The sequence below is a fragment of the Ambystoma mexicanum genome, chromosome 11, assembly GCF_040938575.1.
Source record: "Ambystoma mexicanum isolate Mex_15411 chromosome 11, UKY_AmexF1_1, whole genome shotgun sequence".
Lineage (NCBI taxonomy): Eukaryota > Metazoa > Chordata > Amphibia > Caudata > Ambystomatidae > Ambystoma > Ambystoma mexicanum.
Genome location: NC_090934.1, coordinates 769,524,673 through 769,538,154, shown reverse-complemented (window position 1 = coordinate 769,538,154; position 13,482 = coordinate 769,524,673). Strand labels below are relative to the sequence as shown.

At 47.1% G+C, this 13,482-nt stretch overlaps 1 protein-coding gene across 1 annotated transcript in view; it reads left to right on the top strand.

The window, feature by feature from the left end:
• Positions 1-13,482, top strand: part of TMEM41B (transmembrane protein 41B) — a 399,093-nt gene that overhangs the window by 135,872 nt on the left and 249,739 nt on the right. The gene's annotated exons all lie outside the window — the stretch shown is intronic.

The following is a 13,482-nucleotide window of genomic DNA, read 5'->3' as shown; positions in this document are numbered from 1 at the left end:
TCGACATAGAAATACGTGAATTCCAAAGTGTTCTTTCCTAACTAAACGTGCTAATAATACTTCACATGCCTATGGACATCAATTTAGAAATCCCCTTAAAAGGTATTCATGTTTTGCACTTGGGGTGTACATTTAGGTCAATGAATCCGGTGCTTCCCAAGTCCTAGGATCCCTATGAAAATCATTCTTTTAAAACTTATTTTTCTTTTAGCAACAGTATTCTGCCCCCATAAGGAAGGGGAGATAAGCACTCAAAAGGTTAATCTCCCCAATTGGTATGGTCATCTGGATGCTCACATAGGCTAGTACTTAGACCAGACATACCCTTTACCAGCTGTGCCCAGTTCTTCCTTTCTTTTCCCAAAACACTTTTATTTAAAACCTTGTGAGAGGCAGATCTACAATTCAACAGCAGATGACCAGTTCCATCATAATGCCAGCCTTAGTCATTGGGAGTACACTGTACAGCTTTCACCTCCCCCACCCTACCTGTTGTACACAGCCAGATAATACTCAAAAACTCCCAACAGTAGTACAGCAGCGAGAAGTGCCATATCAGAGGAGGCCTGGCAACCACAACAGGATAGCTCTCTGCAAAGTCAATAAATGGTTTCCAAACCGTGATATTTAGCATATCGTCCTTCACACAGTGCAGTAATTTTGTCTGCAACCAGGTGTTCCATATTTTGACCCCCCACATTTGGGTTTCTGGGCCCTCGGCTGATTTCCAATTCCGGCCGATAGTCAGCTAAAAGGAGATACCCAATCAAGGCAGCCACAGGGCCCGTAAGAGAGAAGGACCCAGCCCCCGTGTCCTCCAATACTACTATGCGTAGGTCCATGGGGAGCAATAACCCTGTGATATCCTTGATTTTGGAGCGCACCTCCTTCCAGAAAATATTCAGTTTACCACACAGCCATACCATGTGAAAGAGGGAGCCTACCGGTTCACAACCCCGCCAACAAGAGTAGTCGGGTAATATGATGCAACCTTTCCGAAGTGAGCTACCACCTATAGCAGAATTTATAGGAACACTCCCTATCCGTAACACATCTGGAGGACTTAAGCATCCTACCCCATATTTTCAGCCACGCCTCCTTCATAGGCTTGCCCAGATCGGCCTCTCACTTTGTCATATATGGTAGGCACACCACAGGAGCCCCATGTCCAACAGTTTTTATATAGTTTTGAGACCCGGCCCCGCAACAAGCCCCCTTGTACTGTCAGCTCAAGAGCATTTAGCGGTCTAGTGGCTCCTTGTTTTGTGGTAGGATGTGAGACCCAGTGTCGCAACTGGGCATAACAAAACCGCTCTGTTTCTGGTAGTGTAAAGGCGAGCTTCCACTCGTTAAAGGTCAGGGGACTGTTTTCCTTACATAATTGGTACAGTGAAGTTAAACCCCACGCCACCCATCTCCTGAAGCCCCCACAGTTGCACCCAGTCAGGAAACCTGGGTTATTCCAAACCGGCGTGAGAGGACCCAACCCCATAGTCAATCTACACAGCGCTCTTCCCATATAATAAAGTGTGCACTTAGTTGTGGCCAATAATGAGAATCCCCGTTTCGAATGGATTGCCCTCCCATGTATTCCTCATTTTAGATATCTTGGATATATTCGCCAGCTTGCTGCTTCTTACGGAGAAAAAAATTTGCCAGAGGGCGCTGTGCTCGAGGCCGCGTAGCTTGGTCCCTCGAAGGGCGCCGTCGAGTGTCGACATCATCCGTCGTGTAAAGGGCTCGGGCCGCGCCCGCTGGTACACTTCCGTTTTTCCGAGCTTCTGCTTCATGTATCGAAACAGCGCGTCAGTTTTTGTTAGGGTGAATTCTCTTTCTATGGCTAATTTCCCTTACCTATAGAGTCCCGCAGCAGCTTTGCTGGATTTGAAGGATTTGTTTCTTTTCTCCTGCTAAGAGTGAGACTCTTTTTCCCCACTCTTAGGCATTTTTGCTATGAGTGTTCTAGGCTATTTTTGTGTTTAATGTCTATGGGATTTTCTCAACCCCTTAGGAACCATCTTTATTCTTATGTGTTACAGAGCACCCTCCGTGCAGTGACACAGGGGTGTCGTAGCGACCTCCATACATAGACTCCATACCCTGGGACTGTCTACTGTCTCCCAGGGCATGTAAAGTCCCCATTGACTTTACTAGTCAATTTTTATGAACTAAACCAGTACAACCCATTTTACTATGGAGGTACTAGAAAGGGTTAATAGTTTTTCCCCTATGTTCATTTTCGAGGGGTTACCGTACAGTCCCTCCCTCTAAAGTTTCTGGCTGGTGGCAGTGGTTACTACCGTAAATATTCGACCGCAAATATTTCCCTATGGGATTTTCTCATTGTTCGAGGCTACCACTTTTACTGACAGCCTCTAACATACCGCTGGTTTATTCTTATATTAACTTTACTCCAGTAGGCTTTATTTGCCAGAACTTTATACATTCTTTCTCGTGTCTTTCTCTAAACGCCTAACCCAGGTCAGGGATCTTTTGTTCGTTCTTTTGGCGGGCTTCTGCCAAGAAGCCCTCCTTTCAGCGACATGGAGTCTGTGGTGGGTCCATTGTGTGAGAGGGGGAGTAGGACCCCTGGACGGGGTTGCCTCCGCAACCCATGTCGCACTCTATCCTGATAGGCTGGAGGGTCTCCCGCCAAGGATGACCACTCCACTGTGTGAGTGACAGCTAAGCTGTATGAATGGGGCTCTTTTTTGCATAAATCGGGGTCCTGAGGACTGGAAGAGCAAGACGTCGCCACTGGAACTAAGAAGCAGAAGAGGAGAGGAGCCAAAGACATCTGCAACGACTGAACCACCGGTGAAGCTCTGCTGAAGCGTCTCACCACTTTTCTCCACACGACGAGTGAAGATCTTCATCTGCAAGAGCCTTCTTCCCTTGAGCTGGTGGGGCCAACCAGTTTGCCAATTGTCTTCCTGGACCTGCCTTGGTCGAATCGCCAGTACCCTGTACTCGGAGGCCGGATAGCCAGGCACCAGTCCACCCGGACCGCGATTTAAAGGAGCGTACCTTTTATTCATCGGGCAGCACCGTGGCTGGTTTCATCCCTGAGTAGTGCAGTAACTCGAACCTTCCTCCACGACGAGAGCCTCTCTTTCTCTGCTGGATCCCCCGAACTGCAGGAACTACCAGGAACAACCGCCACCGCCACTTCTTCATTTTAAAGGTATATTGTTCCGCCAGGCCGCCCTTTCTTCGCAGTAGCGCTAAAGGTGTTTTAAATCCTTTACCTACCTGTTGGGTTGGCCGCCCCCTCTCTCTTAACATTGTCTTTCACCTTCTACATCCGCCTTTTCAAAATCGTTAACCAAAGACTTGACTGCAGCTACAAGAACATTTTGCTCCTGGGCCCTTGCCCTGTACCACTGACTCTGGCACAGGCCTTTTGACTCTGGCTACATTTGTTAGAACTACCTTCTTTAGATTGCTTCTCAACTAGAACTGTATTGGTGCACCTACTTCTTATAACCCCCTTTTTCTTCCCCTTTCTAAACCTTGTGAAGTTTCATTTTGCTCAGTTTTCATTTAAGTATATTCTATACTGATGCACTGTCTTGCTTAAACTGGTTCACAAACGTATGGGAACTGTTGCTAGGGTGTGTAAGAAGATATTTCTGTATAACTTGTGCTTTCCCTCCCTTGTGAGAAATTGCTAGAGTATCCCTTGTGTGTGGTTTTTCACTGTGCCGTTTTGCTCAGTTTTCACTCTGGTTCACTTGGTCTACAATTTAACTAGGGAGTGTGTATATTTTTCGTTGACTTATTTTAACTTGCTTGATGACTGTGATAAATGTGTTTTACTAGAAGTGTATAAAATAAATCTATATCTACTTTTTAATACAAAGCTTTGGTCAGTGTTTCCTTGTGCCATAGTACTGTAGCCATATTGTGTAAACCCTGAATACTGCTCATCTCCCTCTTGAGATAAGTATGAATGCTCAGCCACAGCTACCAACTAAATCTTTGTGGTACAGACTGATACCAAAGGGGATTTATTGCTCTCACCTGTAGTCCTTATCTTCTGTAGTGCTCCTTAAGGGAACTTCACAGGATTCTGCCTAACAGTTTTCTCCTCGAGAAATGTCTTCTTCCTCAACTCCGACAACACCCAAGACGGGTTTTAAAAAGTGTCTGAAATGCGGAAGAAAGATGTCCATTACGGATCCTCACTGCCACTGTCTTTGGTGCCTTAGTCCTGATCACCGAGTCGACGAGTGCGGGTCGTGTCGGGCGATGTCGAACAAGGCTTTTAAGGAACGCCAAGGTAAGCTAGCGGTGGGGGAAGAGTCTTTCAAGTCTGCAAAAAGACTAAAAGACTCAGGAGAATTGAGGAAAAAAGTCTTGTCATCAGTCGAGGCGATCGAGGTCGAAAAGTCGCTCGAGGAACTCATCTTTCTCTTCATCGAAAAAATCAAAAAAGTGACGTCATAGATCTTCGTCCTCTTCATCTTCCTCACCCGACAGGTTAATTTCTTGTCCTTCTAAACATGATTCCCCCAAAAAATGAGGCATTTAGGGCTTCAATGTTAACATTTTCTGAGAAGGTTGCCCCGACCCCCTCAAAAAAGTTGCGTGAAGAGCACGCCCCTGTCCACAGAGGGAAATCTAAAATGTCTCGCACTAAATACGACAAAGTCGAGGGCGTCCTCGGACGATGATTCTCCAGTGCCTCATGGGACTATACAATAACCTTCAGTGCATAAATCGAGGTTGACGTAGGACAAAATGGCGTCCTCATCGTCGAAGTCATCTATCAACACGACGCATCCTTCGACGACTTCGTCGAAGCCAAAAATGGCATTGATTCCTTCGGCGTCGAAGCCTTACTCGATGACCTTGGGGATTCCTTCGAGCATATTGAAGCCATTGTCGATTCCGTCGATGCCTTTGTCGGGGAAATCTTTTATACTGGTTCCCAAGATCACCACTATGGCTAAAACTAGATCTATTCCACCTCTACCAGAAAAAAAATTCCACCCTCAGCCCAGGGAGGAATTTTATAAATCTATGTCTATTTCTGAGTAACAAACCTCTGATGAGGAAATTACATCAGCTGGTGTTCGATTTGGGACAAGAGAGGTCCTTGAGGAACTAGTAGATCCTAATTAAAAAATGACAGACCTTTATGACTGCCTACAAATTGGCCAGTGGCCTAGATACCTCACCTGAGGTAGAATTTGAAAGACCTGACCCCACTGACCATGCTGAGCCGGGGTATAGGAACCTTATGGGAAGAGTGATAGATTTTATGGGGTGGAAGTCCGTGTCTCCCAAGATATGACCAGGACGACTTAACTGATATTATTGATGAAGGACCTCAGAAAGACCCAGTCCTTCCTTTCCACAAAGCTCTTCAAAAGAGTTATGACAAATTGGGAGACCCATGAGTCTTTACCAGCTGTAAACAAGAAATGTGTAGGAAAGTATAGACCTGCTCCCTCGGATCCAGAGTACTTGTCAAAACACCCTTCACCTGAAAGTTTGGTGATTCAAGCTGTGACTGCAAATAGACAATCGGCTTATCCTTCCATGCCCCCTGATGGGGACGACAAAAAGATTGACGCCTGGGCGAGGAAAGCTTTTACTTACGGTAGTATGGCCCTTAAATCTACTAATGCGACTTGTACATTAGCTAGGTTTACTTAACCCTGTGGAGCTGTTTAGATGCAGCAATGATCACATTCCGGAGGGTGAGGAGCGGGATGGTTTCCTGGCAATAGTAAAGGATGGGAAGGAAGCTATGGAGGAATGCCTCAAGTCAGGACTGGATACTGCAGAGAATATAAGCAGATCCATGGCATCTAGCGCAGTCTTGCGTAGATTCGCATGGCTAAGGAAATCTGGCTTTTTATCCAATGTACAGTACAGATTACTTAATATGCCCTTTGACGGCTTGAGGTTGTTTGGCAGCAAGGCGGACGAGAGCCTGGAGAAGCTGCAGACCTCGAAAGCGGCAGCAAAATCACTCAGCGCCGCTATAAGGCAACCTCAGCAACACTCCTACGCAGGCTCATCCTCCTGGAAGAGTCGTCCGTTTCGCTTCTATTCCTCCTTTGGAAAAGGGAGAGGGCAGGCCAGTCAGAGAGGACAACAAAGAAAACCCTTTTGTGGTGGAAAAGGGAAAGGCGCTAGATCAGCCACAGCAGCGGCTACTACCTCTTCAGCCACTTTGTCTTAACCCACAAGACCCCGGTGGGAGGCAGAATCACTCTATATCTGGACGAATGGTGGGGAATTACGTCAGATGTCTGGGCACTAGAGATAGTGACCCATGGTTACTGCCTTCCTTTTCATCAAAGACGTCAAGATCATCCACTGGGAGCCAACTCTGTAAAAATTCCAGACCCGCTCCTTCTGCAGGAGATTTTAACCCTGCTGGAGAAAGGTGCAATAGAACTTGGACCTGTAGCAGAGAGGAACAAGGGTTGGTACTCCCCTTATTTTCTCATTCCCAAAAAGGACAGAGGATTGAGACCCATCTTGGACTGGAGAAATTTGAACAAATTCCTCAGGAAGGACAAGTTCAAGATGGTGACCCTTTCTCAGATCCTTCAGGCTCTTCAACTTCAGGACTGGCTGGTTTCATTGGGCCTTCAGGATGCTTGCTTTCATGTGCCAATCCATCCCAAACATAGAAAGTACCTGAGGTTTGCAATTGGCGGATCTCACTATCAGTTTCGAGTTCTACCATTTGGGCTCGCCTCCGCCCCAAGGGTCTTCACCAAACTAATGGCGGTGGTGGCAGCAGTCTCAGGAGGGAAGGGATTCACATCCACCCTTATCTGGACGATTGGCTAATCAGGGCAAGTTCACCCGAACAAGCCCAGGAACATCTAGCCATGACCTGCACTTCCTACACAAACTGGGCTTCTCCCTCAATTACAAGAAGTCACAAATGATTCCGAGCCAAAGACTCCAATTCATCAGAGCGGTCCTGGACACCACCTCAGGGAAAGCCTCGCCTCCCGAGGAAAGAGCTTACCACATTCTGCAGATGGTAACAAAATTTCAAAATGCCCAACATCTACCAGCATTCGACTTCCTAAGGTTGCTAGGCCTCATGGCATCTTGCATTTTTCTGGTGCCAGAGGCTCGAATGAGGATGAGATCCCTGCAATGGGCGCTCAGGATTCAATGGTCCCAGTTTTTGGGGGAGATGTCAGATCTTCTACAAGTCCCATCCAACGTGGCTCAAGATCTCCTATGTTGGGCTCGCAAGGAGAATATCCTCAGAGGGGAACCTTTTTGGCAACCATGGCCAGAGATAACTGTGGTGGCGGATGCCTCACTCACAGGGTGGGGGGCCCACACCAACGAGCTGACAATCAGCGGTCGTTGGTCTCCATCGGAGTCCAAACTACACATCAACCTTTTGGAGCTGAGGGCAATCAGACTAGCGCTCAAGGTCTTTCTGCCCTCTGTAAAGGGAAAACATTTCCTGATAATGACGGGCAACACAGTGGCCATGTACTACCTCAACAAAAGAGGAGGCGTAGGATCACTCCCACTGTGCAGAGAGGCAATGCAGCTCTGGATCTGGGCAATGCAAGAAGGAATCTCTCTATCGGCAGTTCACTTAGCCGGAGAGCTGAACACGGCGGCGGATGCTCTGAGCAGGCAGAGCAGTCTCCCGCGAGTGGGAACTAGCTCAGGAAGTCCTTCAAGAGATCTTCGCCCTTTGGGGAACCCCTCAAGTGGATCTGTTCGCGACCGGGGCCAACCAGAAGTGCGAACTGTATTGCTCAAGGGAATTTCCGCCCTAGAGGAGCTCTAGGGGACGCGTTCGTAGTGGACTGGATATTTCCACTCCTTTACGCGTTTCCTCCAATCTCTGTGATTCCTCAAGTAATCAGGAGGGTGAAAAAGTTCAGGAAAACCATGATCCTAATTGCCCCGGATTGGGCCAGGAGGACGTGGTACCCGGACCTTCTGCACATGTCCATCTGCTCTCCAATACGTCTTCCACAAAGAGAGGATCTTCTCTCGCAAGAGGAAGGTCGGGTTCTCCATCCAGAGGTCAAGACTCTTAACCTTCACGCTTGGCTTCTGAGAGGTTGAGATATAAGGATTGGGACCTCCCGAGTGAGGTTATGGAGATTTTGCTTTCGGCCAGAAGGCCAGCAACATAATCCTTATACCGGTGTTGTTGGGACAAATTCAGTAACTGGTGCAGGGATAAGAATGTGCATCCTTTTCAATGTACCACTCCCATGGTGCTTTCCTTTCTATTACATTTAGCCAACTCGGGGCTCCAAGTTGGAACGATTAAAGGATATTTGGCAGCGCTGTCCATCTTCAAGTGCTCATCAGAAGAAGTTTCATATTTCAAAATGCCTTTAGTTATGCAATTTCTTAAAGGGTTAACAAATGTGTTCCCTCCTACACCTTTCCAAGTTCCCATTTGGGATTTAAATTTAAAGTTTGTTATGTGTGCCCCTTTTGAGCCTTTACATTCTTGTCCTTTAAGGCTCCTAACTTTAAAAACAGTTTTACGGTTCTAGGTCATTTGGTCGAATATAAATGGTCGACAGGACAAATGGTCGACACCAAAAGGTCGACAGGTCAAATGGTTGAATTTTTAGTTTTTTCATTTTTTTTTATATATTTTTTTTGGGGGGGTCCCCAACCCCCTTTTTTTTTGCTAAAAAACCCTTTTTTTCCCTAAACGAAAAGCTAAATATATATATATATATATATATATATATATATATATATATATATATATATATATATATATATATATATAAATAAAAAAAATTGACCATTTGACCTGTTGACCAAATTGTGTCGACCATTTGTCTGTCGACCATTTGACTAGACACCCTGTTTTACTAGTGGCTCTAACTTCAGCCCGCAGGGTGAATGAGTTGCAGGCGCTCTTGTAAATCTCCTCACACGATTTTCCACAAGGATAAAGTTGTTTTAAAGGTCAACTTGAAAAAACTTTAAGAGACTAGAGGGAATATTTATCTGGACCTCTTTAAGACAACCCTCAAAATGTCAAAACCACTAAACATACCACACTAATGCTTAAAGGGTCCCTTGCTTCTCCAGTACCTTCTTCTAACTCAGTCCTGCATGTTGTTTAACTCATTAAATTACAACATACTTATTCCAAACAGTTTTTTTTATCAATATTTATCAAATTATTAAAGGTCAAGCCTTTTTTCCTACCTAAAATAGTTTCCGATTTCCATCTGTCACAGAAGATCACTTTACCGTCCTTTTATCCTCCTCCGCACGCTAGTAAAGAGGAGGAAAGATTCCACAGACTAGACCCTAAAAGGGCTCTGTTTCTACATAGCTAGACTGGAAGGATTTAGACAAACAGATCAGTTGTTTGCCGGTTACACTGGACACAAATTGGGACTTGGTGTGTCCAAACAAACCTTATCCAGATGGATTATCCTAGCAATATATGAATGTTACAAATTGGCTGGAAAGGAGCCTCCAGATGGTTTAAGGGCTCATTCAACCAGGGGCATAGCAACTTCACGGTTCTTCAGAGGGGTGTCCCAGTACAGGACATTTGTGCTGCAGTCACTTGGTCATCAATGCACACTTTTGCAAAACATTATTGTTTAGACCCTACCTCTTACCAAAAAAGCTGTCCTTCATTCAGTGCATAATTAAAAAAACATTGGTACTCTGTCCTCCAAATTGCAACTGCTATGGGAGTCTCTCTAAAATGAGGAATACATGGGAGGACACAATCCATTCGAAGAACAAGTTAGTTACCAACTGTAACGTTCTTTCAACTAGATGTTCCTCCCAACCTACCCCTCCGTACAGTTTTTACGCTTCTTTGAACTTGTACTTCCTTAAGAGCCTGACATCTGCCGGCACAAAATACAACTGATGCGACCTTAAACATCGAAAAAACAGAACTGAACCAACGGGCGCGGCTCAAGCCCTTTATATGACGGATGACGTCGACGCTCGACGGCGGCCTTCGAAGGACCAAGCTACGCGGCCTCGAGCACAGCGCCCTCTGGCGAGATTCTTTTCCTTAAGAAGCCACAAGCTGTCGAATATATCTAAGATATATAAGATGAGGAATACGTGGGAGGAACATCCAGTCGAAGGAACGTTACAGGTAAGCAGCTTGTTCTCCTGTCCCAGGGAACCCCTGTCAACATAAGGTAGGTGTTGGAGTGCACCAGACGATTGGGCCTTTCCGATTGACTTTCTCTTCGGCTGTAATGCAGTATCCCCCCCAGGTGACCACACGAGAAAGCTGTGTCAAAATTTATAGCAGAAGACATCAGGAATCCCCCCCCCCCCCACCCCAGTCGGCCTCAGGAACACCCTCCTAGCCTGCTGATTCCCCCAGATGAATTTAAAAATCTTACCCTGAAGGGCACGCAAGTCTGGATCAAGGACCCCTATCGGATGTGCCATACAAAGATAGAGGAGACGCTGGACAATGTACATCTTGACTGCTGAAATATGGCCAAACCAGGAGATCTCCTGTCGGCCACCTCTACTTAGATCCTCAGACAGCTCCTGGAACAGCGGTGGAAAGTTAGATCGATAGATCTCCGAGTTATTGCTAGAAATACATATACCCATATAGGGGATAGACTTGCGTGTCCTTTGTATCGGGGCAAGACCATAGATCTCACTCATGTCCTTATGCCTCAGGGAAATGTCTAGCCCATGTGACTTATAATTCACTTTAAATCCAGAGACCAGACCAAATTCCTCCAATTCATGCAGCACCGCAGGTAATGACTCCCGTGTATTACTCGGGGTGAGCAGCACATAGTTTGCGTAGAGAGACATTTTATAATCCAACCCCCCCTACCTGAATCCCTTCTATGGCCCTTTTCGCCCTTATCCTACCGGCAATCGGCTCCATAGTCGCAGTAAAATTCAGTGGGGACAGCGGACAATCCTGTCTCGTCCCCCTGGTGATGGGTAGGCTAGATGATAGTACCCCGTTGACTCACAGAGAGGTGTGTTGACTTTGATAGATTACTATTACCCAGTTAATGAACCCTGGGCCAAACACAAACCGTACCAGGACTCCACGGAGATAGCCCCAGTCCACCCTATCAAAGGCCTTGTGGGCATCTAGTGCCAAACTCCCAGATCCACTTCCTAATGTCTTCCCACCTCCAATAGATTCAGTACACACCGAACATTATCATGGGTACTGCGTTGTGTGATACACCTGTCTGGTTGCCATCTATGAGGTTAGGGAGGACCTCCATCGTACGCCTGGCCAAGATTTTAGGGAAAAGCTTTGAATCCATGTTTACAAGGGTGATGGGGCAATAAGAATCGCAGAGTGCCGGATCCTTACCAGGTTTCGGAATCAGGACAGATGTGGCCACACCCATAGAAGGAGCGACTCTACCGGAAACCCTGAAGGAATTAGAGTTCCACCAGGGGCGTAGCCAGGAGCACACAAAACCTCTTGTAGAAACGAGCTGTGTACCTATCAGTACCTGGGGTCTTGTTCTTCAGAGTCTTGGTAGTCCACTCCACTTCCCCTGGCAGTATAGGTGCCTCTAGGGAGTCATACTCTTCCCCTGATAGACTAGAGAGATGTACCTGCTGGCCGCCCCAGGGGTCTGAGTGTCCCCCTGGGGCGGCCCCCTTTAAATACCACCCCGAAATGGGCTTACAAAAATCTTCAGCTTATTAGCCTCACCCCGTTGCACCACCCCCTGACTATCGCGTAGGGTCAGGACTGCGTTTCGATTTTAGAGCTTGCGCAACTTAGCCACCAGGAGTTGATTGGCTCGGTTCACGTTGGCATAAAAATACTGTTTAGTCTTCAGCATCGCCTGAGCTGACCTGTCAGTGAGATGTTCCTCCAGCTTTTTACATGCCATCCTAAGCTCACAGTGCCCTGCGGGAACCCAGTCTCTTGTGCTCCTGTTCTGCATCTCTAACCTCTCCCTCCAGCCGCACCCTAGTCCGTTGTCACTCCCTGGTGTAAACTGCGGATTTACTGATGAGTTCCCCTCTAACAACCACCTTCATAGCGTCCCAAACTACTTTGCATGAAGGCCCGGAGTTAGTATTTTCATGAAAATAGTTGGAAATTACCTCACTGAGCTCCCTAGAGACCACTGGATCCCTAAGAACCGCATCATATAACTTCCACGGGGTGTGGGTCTCGGGCCTTCCAACCCACGATTGCCAGGGTCAGCGATACTGGGTCATGATCGGATAGTGTCTGTGTCCCTATCGACACCCCCACTCATCCCCCGGAACACTGGTACAGCACACTTGGCATAAGTATAAGGTCTAATCTAGAGAAGCCACCCCCCCCCCTCCTCCAATGAACATGAGAATGGAAGGTGAAATCCCTCTCCTCCCCGTGAGCCAACCTCCAGGTGTCGGCCAGTCCCATTTCCCAGAGAAACCGCCCAAATGCATGTGCATACCTGAAATTAAGCTTGGTGGGAGGCAGAGTCTTATTGACCAGAGAGTTACGTACCACATTGAAATTCCCACCAACCAAGATTTTCCCTACAGCGGAAGGGAGCACCTAAAGGAGGAAGGTCTCTAAGAAAGCCTCCTGGGCCACATTCGGAACATGCAGAGAAACTAGCGTAAACGGACACTCCAACAACAGGCATTTGACACAGAGAGAACGCCCCTGCGGATCACGAAGGACCTGGATTTTTGAGATTGGGGTCTGCTGCCTCACCCCGAGGGGAAAAAAACTGCTTTAGACTTCATATGCCTCTCATCCCGCTCAAGCAAATTAGTCTCTTGCAAGTACACTACCGAAGGGGACATATCCTTTAGTTTACGAAGTACAGATTTCCTTTTAACCGGGAATTCAGGCCCTGCACGTTCCAAGTGCTGATCGACATTAGATCCTCACCTTCCCCCTCACCCGCAACAGTAGCCAACATTTCCATGAATATCCTTCCGCGAACACCTGCAATGTAGTGCCATAATTCAAGAGCTGCTCCCACAGCACCCATTTCAACCATTTATAAACAAGTACCCCCCAACCCCTCAACAAACCATAAACTATGCGCAGACATGAGCAAATTCCAAGCGTCTGGAAACCCCTCAGGGAACATGACTTGGAAGGCAGCGAAGAACACCTTACCTTAAACTCACCCTTAAACTCACTCTCCTGGGCAATCGCCCTCACCCAAGGCCCCATTCCTAGGACCATAATCTTATTCCCCCCCCCCCGCAGAGCACAAGTGACCCAGTAACCAGAGAGACATACCTGCCACCCACAATCCCCATGTTAAGCTTCAGGCCTTTCTGACCGGACCCTTTATCCTCCTCCCTCTACCCTTTTTCTGCCATTTTTGCTATGGCTCTTGGCCACGATTCTGACTCGACTCCTTCTCAACCTCTTGGAGACCCCCCCCACCCGCACATCCCTCCGACCCTTTTGAGTTCGGCAGACTCTGCCTCTGTTAGAGTTCGCACCACCCAGCTTGCTTTCCCTGATGAGAAAAGTGGAGCGCAGTTGGAAAA